The 7,500-nt window shown below is 46.1% G+C and overlaps 1 protein-coding gene across 1 annotated transcript in view; it reads right to left on the bottom strand.

Moving 5' to 3' along the window:
• Positions 1-7,500, bottom strand: part of gabbr2 (gamma-aminobutyric acid (GABA) B receptor, 2) — a gene marked incomplete at both ends in the record, with an annotated part of 188,429 nt that overhangs the window by 52,801 nt on the left and 128,128 nt on the right. The gene's annotated exons all lie outside the window — the stretch shown is intronic.

The raw sequence follows: 7,500 nt of genomic DNA, 5'->3' as shown, positions 1-7,500 counted from the left end.
ACAGTTTAGTTCACATACAGTAGTCCCCTGACTTGCTCAATGTGTGAAGTGTTTTGAAAAACCGCAATGACCCGAGTCTGGTCGTGTTTGAACAACCAGCATGGTAAATTAAATCAGTAACAGCATAGTGGCAAAAAGACAGAAAGTGCAAGACACAGGAGACGTCAAAATAAAAAAAACAATCAATCAAAAAATCAATCAATTAATACACGATTTAACATGACAATAGTTTTCTCATTAAATCACTAGCAGGGAAAATGAAATCAGTAACAGCAAAGTGGGGCTGTAAGGGTGACTGGGATTGATGTGCCTTCACAGAACTGTATCCTCGCATACGCCACGCTCGACTCCTTCTGACTTCCAACCGCTTCGGGCTTATAGGAAGAGCGGTCGCCATGGCCCGCTACCATTTATTAAATTAGCGGCCAGCTGAATTGATCGATTTCCGTTAGGTAAACATAATTAATAGTGCCGCCATTGATTTGCTAAATATATATTTTTTTAAATGACCAGAAGGTGCCTGGGGAGGTGAAGGGTGGAGGGGGAGAGAGAGAGAGAGAGAGAGATAGAGAGAGGGAGAGAGAGAGAAAGAGAATGAACGTGTTTGTGGTTGAGATGGAGGCGTCTTTCATAGCACAGTCACACAGGATGACTTAGGATAAGCCTATCTAGATCAATAGCCGCTCAGGTCAACTTAAGTGCAAACACAAGTAAATGTTACTGGTAAATACCGACCAGGTTGCATTAGACAGGGAAAAAGATATATGGCATGTGCCGTTAACACCGAGGTTTTCTCTGTTCTTGGCAGGGATCAGTGGGGTATAGCCATAATCCAGAGCATCCAGAGTGATGATGTCACAAGTTTTAGAGGATTAGGGGGTTATTCTTGTGATGTCTAGATGTGCAAACATGGCACAAATCATTCATGAAGAGGGCCTTTGAGCGTCTGCTTAGGAGTGTCACGAATTCTGCATCAAATTGTACAAGAGTGCAGTAAGCGAACAGAATGACCACATGCAGGCAGTAGTTCATGAAAACTGGCTGATCAATTTCAATTGATTTCCTTTGTGTGAACTGTTGCTTTCATAATCACTTAATACATTCCGCCATTGAATGATTTACCATTAAGGCTGTAATCTACAAGAGAGCTACTGTTGCTAAATCTACTATCAATGATATTCTTAATGAAAACATGGGGATGCAGAAATGAAATGTATTCCATTGTTCGTCTCTTTAACTCTGTTCTCGTCATGTAGTCTGTCTGCCATCCCCAGATTTCTGTTAGAGGGCATTTGGATGAGGCTTGGGAACGGTTGCTTTAACAACAACAACAACAACAACAACATCAACAACAACAGGTGCCAAACTCAGATAGATGAGAAAAAAGTCACAAAACTGGATCTGGAGAGGCACATTAGTATAAAGGATCACGCAAACATGGCTGAGCTTCTGATTCTTCTCCCTTAGGACGACAAACTGAATGCTGGGAGATTTTCTTCTGGGTTTGGCCGCTTTCCTGCATACCGCACAGCAATAGTGTGTGTGTGTGTGTGTGTGTGTGTGTGTGTGTGTGTGTGTGTGTGTGTGTGTGAGAGAGAGAGAGTTATAACATGGGGGAGCTGTTCTCTGGCATCATCTTTTTCAGCCCGGTTACATCCAGTGGCCTTGAACACGAGACCCAGATACTGATCCTAGAGCAGAACTTCCACCTACAGCCTGAGAGCTTTGAGCTTTGAGCTCTGAGTCCAGCTGTACTCGTGCAGTGTTGGGGATGGTGGTCAAGCTGGTGGGGGGGCTAGTCACGCACACACAGGTCGCCATGCCCAATAATGTGTACTGTGTGCTCTGCTTCTGCTTGTGCACACCTCTGCTTCTGTGCGATGCCTTCGTTCTAATACAAACTCATAAATAAGGCAGTCTTACTTCAGGGCATTGTGTGTATAATCATCTCCAGCTATTCTCCTTGGAATCTCACACTTCTTGCCTCAAGCCTCCCTTTTTTGTCTCCCAATGCACTGCATAGTCATGGCAGAATCTAAATCCTCACACGCGCAACCCCCTTCTCCCTTTGGAAGAGTTTCTAGCCCTCCTCAAGGCCACTGCAGAGATCCGCTCCCGCCTCCTCCAGCCCTAGCGGCCCTCACCTCCCCCAACCCCCCAATCTGCACCGCACCACACCGCACTGCAGACATGGAATCAGCCCAGGGATCGTGCGGGGGCCGTAACAACACCCTCCTGCCCCTGTTGATAATGGCTTTGGCACTTTCTAGGTGTCTAAAGGTGCGGTGACAGCCCGAGAGAGAGCAAGAGAGAGAGAAAGAGCAAGAGAGAGAGAGAGCGATAGAGAGAGCAAGAGAGATAGAGAGAGAGAGAGAGAGAGAGAGCGAGAGAGAGCCCCGGAGGGCAATGGCCTCTTTTTCTCCCTCCCACCTTGTTCCCGTGAAGTTTATTTCCCACGCGTGCAAAAATTGCACGTCCTCATAGGGTCAGCGTCAGTGAGGCTGCAGGGACAGACATACTGTGACAGCTGCTGCGAGACGTGACCCGACCTGTGGAGGTCCTCTCTCCCACACACACACAAACACACACGCACACATACATGCTTGCACACACACACAAACCTCTGTGCGGCCAGACAGTGCTGTGCCTTGAGATGTGTCATTAACTGATCTTATGTGTGCCACTGCTGCATACATTAACGTTAACATAGTCATTAGGCACATATGCTTGCCACCAAAGGGATTTATTACATAGTGGAGGCGTGAAACCACAGAAAGCACACAAATGACTACAGATATGGAGATTACTACAGCTACTGCTATTTGTCCTTAGTCAAACACACAGCCTTGGCTACACAACACTTTTTAAAATCCTTTTCTGTGTGTTGTGCTTCTTAATAACAGACCCAGCTCATCTAGTTCAACGTTCAATGGCAGGTTGTTTTTTGGACGTACGATTTCCTTCTTCAAAGTGGTGTCCGTTTTAGAGCTTTTTTTCCTTTCTTCCAGAACCCTATCCTGTGGCATCCAGGGGGAAGTGTCCACAGCCAGCTTAGATCTTGTTCCCTCATCGCCAGAACCACAGACGTACAGGGATCCTTCCTGTCCTTGTTTGCTATCTTCCTTGCCCACCCTGTATCCTCCTTCTTAGGCATCCAGTTAGGAGGGGATCGAGATACTGCATGTGCTGCTTATGGATGCAGGCCCCCTCTGCAACCCTCTTGCATGTCTCTTCTCCCCCCAGGGACACCTTGTACAGCAGCTCACTGTAGTCATTGGAAGTTCCACTAGGCTTCAATCAGCATTACACATATCTGCTGCAGAACTGCTGCCAAGCCCGACCCAATGGAGAAGAGGGAGCAAAGGATGACTGACAGATCTCTTTTGCTTGTACAATCCCAGACTGCACTGCACCATCCTGCCTTCACAGTCTGGGGGGGGGGGGGGGGGTTGTATGATGTTGTCAGAGTAGTCAAGACGATACACTGACCATGGCAAACCAAGAAAAAAAAAAAAAGGAAGAAAGTGGGTAGGGTGGGGTGGGGTGGGGTGGGTGAAGTTCTCTGGAGAGGAGGGGGAGGAAACATACCGCAGGAAGGTGTGTGTTTGATCATCGTCACCAGCTCCCATGTGTGCGTGTGAGGGCGGGAGTTTTAGTATAATGTATGTGCACTTGTGTGCGCATGTCAGGGTTGTGTGTGTGTATGTTTGTGTGTGTGTGTGTGTGTGTGTGTGTGTTTGTGTGTGTGTGTGTGTGTGTGTGTGTGTGTGTTTGTGTGTGTGTGTGTGCGTGTGTGTTTGTGTGTGTCTCTGTGACTATGCTATCAGTACAAATAGGTACTGTATGTGTGTCTGATAAATTGCTGTGGAACACTGGAGGACCGGAAACAGTTCATCCGCTGAAGGTGTTGTTTTGGTCTTTCCGCTGATAGATCACATAAAGGCAAGCGCTTTCATCAATCAGCATTAAATCAAACCAAGCGCTCCAGAGGCAAAGTGTTTATCATGTTTGCTCTGTACAGGAAAAAATGGCATCATTACCCAACCAAACATTACTCACGGGGACACTAATTGCACTGGACCTAGAAAACAGCATCACGAGAAAGGAGGAGGAGGAAAAAGTAAAAGCAAAGACGACGTTCATCCATGGTTCTTGTCTCTTCATCTATATTTCATGGAGCTACTCAGCCTGCCCATTGTCAGACGTGGAGTTGTTTTTGATCTTGTGGGCCTTTCTTCCACTCTGTGTGGCATAGTGGGGTGTTATTGTGGTGTACTCCAGGGTCTGGTCTTTAGGGTGGAGCAGGAACTGCCCTTCAACTGACCCTGTCTTGGGTGTGTGTGTGTGTGTGGGGTGGGGATGGGGGCAAACATTCGAACTGCAGCCTAGAGTAAGGGGATAAGGAGCAGTATGTGCCAAAAGGTGACCCCCCCCCCCCCCCCATTCCATACACACAGATACACAACATACACAAGTACCATTAATTGCATGAAAAGTAGTGGAAAACCTGCTGCTTGCTGGAGGTATTTGGATGCCTGCAGAACTTCCGAATGTCCAAATACAGCTGTTGAACGGAGGTTTTCAGGAATCCATCTGACCACAGCCATTAGTTGTTGGCTAGGCCTTTCAAATGCTCATAACAATCAATGGTCTGGGTGGGGCTGGGTACTGAAGCCTCCCCTCTTCCCTTTTCCATCTTCCTCTTGCCTCCATCCCTCCCCCTCTCCCTCCCAGATTAGTAGTTCAGGGAAGTAGGAAGTAAGGTAGATATTTAATATTTGCTACAAATCTACTTCTATTCTTGCATCTGACTATACTTCATTATTTTGAATCAATACAATTGCCGGAATCTGTCATCAAGTGCTTAGTATTTAGATCAAGGAAATAATAATGAATAAAAGTGTGTGAAGCTGACAGACACAGCAAAGAACAGTAGCAGACATCTGTGTGTTCTCTGGAACATAAATTAATATTATATTTAAAAAAATATCTTGTAAAGTGAACCAAACGTATACAAAACCTATATGAAAAAATGGGAAAAATTAGGAGACTTTGCTTACCACACATACTCTCTCCTTAGTATAACGGGACAGCATAGATTGGCCGAGAATGCGGAGCGCAGCATTTCTATTTGTTTAGTGTTTGCAATCTTAAATGTTAACACTTCTGGGTCTTTGGCTGAGCAGTCAGGAGAGAAAATGAAGGGTCAGTCGCCACACTGACAATTTAAATTGGCATTCTAACAAGGCCGTCACAATGACTGTCTGCACTCCGGTGCACTGTTCTCTTACCAAGTTTGTGCATGACGTGCCGTGGTTTTTTGCATATGATATGGTTGGTGTCAAGTGAGTAGAACCATGTGAGTGAATGTGCTTTGTAGTTTCAATAATGGTTGTATCGTTTCAATACAACTTCCTGATTAAACTGTGTTGAGCTATTATTATCATTGAGCAATGATGTGGTGGCCTGCAGCACATTTTGTGAGCTGAGAGATGATAAACGAAAATCATAAAGTAGGCTGATGTTTAGGTACTGTGTTTCATGCAACGCTTTCATTATTGCTACATGTGAATCTTGGTCTACATCGTACTGATTAAGTCCCTTCTCCCTTTTAAACACACACACACACACACACACACACACACACCACACACACACACACACACACACACACAAAAACATATATTTTCAATATGTCTCTTCTTCTCTTCACCCTCCTAGCCTCACCCCCATCCAGCTCCACCTATTCATCAATGCAAGCAGCTAACTCAATTTTCACACTCTTACTTACACACATACACACACAATTCAGCCTTTAAAACCTTACCACTCTCTTCCCTATAACCTATTACTGCCTCCCATCACAATCCACCCCCAACCCCACCCCCAACCCCAACCACAACCCGACCCCTACACACCCATACAGACACACGCCATCATTCAGCCATCGCACCCAGCAGCCTCCTGCATTCCGATGCCTCCACGCACACCAAATCAACCTGCCAACCATGAGTCTATTCACCCGTCTTCATCCACTCTCCCCTCTGACACCCTGCCTCATGGGCTCTGCCTGGCATGTTTGTCATATTTAGGTATGGATTTATTTATTTATTCATTTATTTATTTATTTATACGTTTACGTTATCCATTCATTTCCAGCCCCCCCCCCGCACTGCATCCCTGGGCAACCCTCCTCCTTCCAGTGGCAGCTGCTGTTTCCACGGCGCCGACGCTGGGCTTTGCACATGCTGGCATCTACTCCTCGCTGGGTTTCAAGGCCACTCGTGTTGACAGTGCGTGGGCTTTGAGCTTTGAGCTCGCCACAATCAAGAGATGGCCTTTTGTGCTACGATGGCCCAGCGGTAATGTCATGTGACGGCTAGGGGGGGGGGGGGGGGGGGGTGGATCTCTGTGACATGGAAGTGTGTGTGTGGGTGGATTGGTTGGGGTGGTGGTGGGGGGGGGGGGGGCGCCAGTTCCTTCAACCTGTGTGTATTCACGTCACCCCGAGGATGTGAAAAATGTATGGCACCTCTCCGTGGAGTCGACACACCGCCGCAAGCCGAGTGTGAGCGAGTGACCGACCGAACAAGCAAGTTGGGGGTTAATGCACAGCGAAAACTAAACATGTTCCCCCAGACATAATCACTGCACTCGGCGTGTCACGTTCATATAAATTAATTAATTTTAGATGTTGCCTTTGGGGAGACGAACTGACAAAAAAACAAAGGGAGCTCTCAGGCGTGTGTCCCGCCAGGGCACGACAGTCATGTCGCACAGCGTAGCATAGCATAGCACAAGCGTGTCGATGCCTCGGGTGAATTCCCCTTCACTCTTCCCCTCCCCTGACTTCCTGACTTCCCTTTGTCTCCCTCACTTTGTTTGTATGTCACATATACATACATTACATGAGTGCTTTCATTGAGAAAAAAATGTGTGGAACAAGCTCTGCATCCTAGCATGAAAAAATGCATGCTGGGTTTCAGGGCTTGTTTTGTAGGCAGATTCCCTCAGGTCGATTTGAGGGTTTTGTGGGGGCTCCAATCATTGTATATGTCACATCTATTACCGACTTCTCACCTGCTGGCAGAGATGCTTGGTGACATGTAGAGCTCAATGTAGGGAACAGTTTTGTAGACTTGTCCTCTCATGTCAAATTGAGGTTTCATGGGGCTATTCCTATGAATGGGAAAAAAACCTACAAAATGGCAGCATGTATTCCCCTAAAAAAGAAGAGTAAAGAGAAAGTCTGGAACTGCTTTGCATAAATTCATTCAGCAGAAGTTGTTATACACAACGACTACCAGATAGTCCTGATATATACAGCCGCGGAAAAAATTAAGAGACCACTTCAAAATTATCAGTTTCTCTGGTTTAACTATTTATTGGTATGTGTTAAAGTAAAATGTACATTTTAGTTTTATTCTATAACCTACTGGCAACATAGGTTATAGAATAAAACTAAAATGTACATTTTACTTTAACACATACCAATAAATA

The sequence above is a fragment of the Sprattus sprattus genome, assembly GCF_963457725.1.
Source record: "Sprattus sprattus genome assembly, chromosome: 4".
Classification (NCBI taxonomy): domain Eukaryota; kingdom Metazoa; phylum Chordata; class Actinopteri; order Clupeiformes; family Clupeidae; genus Sprattus; species Sprattus sprattus.
This window is presented reverse-complemented; position numbering and strand designations above follow the sequence as displayed.